The 3,963-nt window shown below is 49.0% G+C and overlaps 1 pseudogene; it reads left to right on the top strand.

Moving 5' to 3' along the window:
- The first annotated feature begins 1,449 nt into the window (after nucleotides 1–1,449).
- Nucleotides 1,450–1,826, top strand: LOC141373181 (large ribosomal subunit protein eL31-like; annotated as a pseudogene).
- Nucleotides 1,827–3,963: the final 2,137 nt, after the last annotated feature.

Genomic DNA, 3,963 nt, shown 5'->3' with positions numbered 1-3,963 from the left:
GGCTTCCTCTCGTCCTCTCCAATACGTCCACTGTTTGGCTTCTCCACACACACAAAGAAACATCCAGAAGCTGACTCAGTAAAGCAAGAATCCTGTCCCCCTTAGAAACCTGGGCACAAGGGTTCCGTGTGGATATTCATCCTGTGAGACCAACGTGACTATGAGGCACAGATGGGTGAGGTCAGGGATCCCTGAGGAGAGACCTTCAGGGAAAGGACTTATTTTTTGACAGTTTTTGTCTCTAGCCTGCCTTGTCAGGTTTCAGGAATTGAGGCCAAGAACTCGTTGACAGAACAAGGTGTTCATGCCTTAATATTATATCTACTTTTTCTCCACACTCCACCCCACCCCGCTACCTATGGCCCCACTAGACAATTCCTTTGCCACCGGACAGATTTCTTAAAAAAAATTTTTTTTAAAGATTTTACTTATTTATCTGACAGATAGAGAGACAGTGAGAGAGGGAACACAAGCAGGGGGAGTGGGAGGGGGAGAAGCAGACTCCCTGCTGAGCAGGGAGCCCGATGCGGGGCTCGATCCCAGGACCCTGGGATCATGACCTGAGCCGAAGGCAGACACTTAACGACTGAGCCACCCAGGTGCCCCTGAACGGATCTCTTCATACCCTTGTACCTTTACTTATAGTCTTCTGTCTCCATAATGTTCTTCCCACTCTTCTCTCTTCCCTCCCCAACAGCCTCCCTTCCTTGGAACACTGAAGTGCTAGAGCCTATAGTCCTTAAATCCATTCTTCGGTACTCGATGTAAATCTTGCCCACCCTGGCACTTTCCTCTTCCTTCTCCCTCCCCTACTCTTGGTAGGCAGAATTCTAAGGCAGCCCCCAAGATTCCTGCCCTCTGGCATATATGCCTTGTATACCCTTGAGTGTGGGGTAGGTAGGATCTGTGGATATGATGTGACATTACCCCCTTGATTTTGGCAAAAGGGATTTTGCTGATGTAATTAAGGTCCCTAATCAGTTGATGTTGAGTTAATCAAAAGGGAGATTATCCTCAGTGTGTCTGGCCGAATTAGGTGAGCCCTTCAAAAGAGGGGTTGGGACCCTCCCTGAAATCAGAGATTCTCCAGCTGGCCTTGAAGAAGTAAGCTGCCATGTTGTGAGAGGGCCAATGGAAGGGGCCATGTGAGAAGGACTTGAGGGTGGCCTCTGGTTGCTGAGGATGATCCCCACTGACAGCTAGAAGGAAAAGAGGGACTTTTTTTCTTTTTAAGATTTTATTTATTTATTTGACAGTGAGAGAGGGAACACAAGCAAGGGGAGTGTGAGAGGGAGAAGCAGGCTTCCCGCCGAGCAGGGGGAGCCCGATGTGGGACTCAATCCCAGGACCCTGGGATCATGACCTGAGCCGAAGGCAGACGCCTAACAACTGAGCCACCCAGGCACCCAAGAGGGACTTTAATTGCCTTTCCAACCAGGGCCAGGCAGAATGGCTCCTGCGAAGAAGGGTGGTGAGAAGAAGAAGGGCCGTTCTGCCATCAACGAGGTAGTGACCAGAGAATACACCATCAACATTCACAAGCGCATCCATGGAGTGGGTTTCAAGAAACGTGCCCTCGGGCACTCAAAGAGATCTGGAAATTTGCCATGAAGGAGATGGGAACTCCAGATGTGCGCATTGACACCAGGCTCGACAAAGCTTTCTGGGCCAAAGGAATAAGGAATGTTCCATACCATATCCATGTGCGGTTGTCCAGAAAACGTAATGAGGATGAAGATTCACCAGACAAGCCCTACACACTGGTTACCTGTGTACCTGTCACCACTTTCAAAAATCTACAGACAGTTAATATGGATGAGAACTAATCACTGATTGTCAAATAAAGGTATAAAACTGCAAAAAAAAAAAAAAAAAAAAGGCGGGGGGACTTATTCATACAGGCACAAGGAACTAAATTCTGCCAATAACCACATGAGCTTGGAAGAGGACCCAAGCTCCAGAAAGGCATGCAGCCCAAGAAACACCTTGATTACAGCCTGAAGAGACCCTGAGCAGAGGACCTAGCTAAGCAGTGCCTGGACTCCTGATGCACAGAAACTATGAGGTAATAAATGTTTGTTGTTTAAGCCACTAAGTTTGTGGTAATTTGCTAGGTGACAAATTAGGAGAAAACAAGTACCAGCCCCCTCCTGAGAATGAATGAATCATCCTCTGGACTCCACTCTCACCACTGTTGTAACCCTAGCTCCCGCCGTGCCTGGGTGGCTCAGTCGGTTAAGCAGCTGCCTTCGGCTCAGGTCATGATCCCAGGGTCCTGGGATCAAATCCTGCATTGGGCTCCCGGCTCTGCGGGGAGCCTGCTTCTCCCTCTCCCTCTGCTGCTCCCCCTGCTTATGCTCTTGCTCTATCAAATAAATAAATAAAATCTTAAAAAAAAAAACCCTCCCCCTCCCCCTGTAGCATGATTTTGCCCACACTTGTGCCATCCCCGTTATCACTGCAAGCCCAGGCTCAGTCCTCTCTGGGCCTGGCACCCACCAGGATCTGGACGCCAGTAAGGAGGAGTGGTAGTGAAGCTACACATGTTTGTTCAATCCCCATCGTGCAAAACCAATCGCTTTCATCTCCATTCACAGACTATTTTAAGCAGGGGCAATCTTTTGGACCTCATGTGTGAGCAGGCCTGGCTCAATTCTCCATGACAGTCTGTGTGAACGTAATGCATCTCATAATGACCCCTAAAACAATCTGTTGTTTCAGAGGTCCCCTCTAGCTTTAGGCTATCATGTTTCCCTGGATGTGCTGGGAACATCAGATCCTCCATAACGGCATCTTTGAAATTGCATGTAATGATGCTAATCCTTAGCAGGCTGTGGGCCCCTGGCAAGATTGTAGTTAAATTCTCAGGTCTCAACTCTTAGCCAAATCTCATCTCGCCCAGGGGCCTCTAGGACCTCCCCCAAAGCACGCCAAAGCATCTCTGCTTAGCCCTTAGCCGACAGCCTCTGTATCTCATGTGGATGGTAGGGGTTTCATTGTTGCAAAGACGCTTACACTGGCCTCTCCATGGGTCCTGACTGTTGGTTTAGAAAATACTGTCACTGAAGCCCACATATGACCATAGAAACAGGGGACAGGTCTATGAGGTTGATTTGCCTGATTCCTAGCCTGCCTTATGTACACACATAAGCACATACACAGACATGCCTCACACGCACGCCTTCTTTATCGGCGCCACCAATAATACAAAGTACCTGTAACAGGGGACAGAGCTTTATGGTTCTCTTTGTGTAAAAAGAATTATGGAGTAAAAAGCTCCTGGCTGGGACTCTGGGTACACCCAAGGCACACATTTCTGTTACCACCATTTTGCAACCCTGGACAGAATTTCCTTTGGCCTTAGGAGGAAGAAGGAGGAATTGCTCATGGATCAGGGAATCCAAGCCAAGGACCCTGGGGGCAGGGACAGAAGGGGAAATGAGTGGGGCAAGGCAGGCAAACCCTGTGCCTTTGTTTTAGACATTCTTGATGCTTACTGGGCATAGACGCCTTTCTCTGAGTGGTTCCCTTGCATGCAAAATGGGCACAATAATCACTTACCTCATGGGATTGTTTGAAGGGTGACAGGAAAAAGTGCATGTAAGGCACTAAAGCCTAAAGCCTGGCATACAGAAAGCCACCCAATGCCCTTTAGCTAGTATGATCATTTGGCCCATAACCAGGCTCAAAGGGGGTCTTCTAGGGTCTCAGACATTGGATGGTAATTGGCCTGCCCCCAGAGCTGTCGGTTGCTCGTTTGGGTCTTAGGGTCTGTCTGGAAGGTGAGCAGGTCTGACGGACACCTCATTAGAGCCTGTTCCCCAGTCACCTCACCCCCACAGCGGGAGTGGCCAGGAAGGCATTGGGCAAGAACCCCAGTGAGTGAGACAATAGGTGTGAATGATGAAACAGGAAGTCTGGTTTGGAAGCAAGTACCGGCAGAAAACCACTCACGGAGAATAC

Source organism: Callorhinus ursinus, unplaced genomic scaffold (assembly GCF_003265705.2).
Source record: "Callorhinus ursinus isolate GAN/ISIS: 27379988/994484 unplaced genomic scaffold, GSC_fseal_2.0 scaffold8, whole genome shotgun sequence".
Classification (NCBI taxonomy): domain Eukaryota; kingdom Metazoa; phylum Chordata; class Mammalia; order Carnivora; family Otariidae; genus Callorhinus; species Callorhinus ursinus.
The sequence above is the reverse complement of the archived record's forward strand: the minus strand, read 5'-3'. Positions and strand labels throughout refer to the sequence as shown.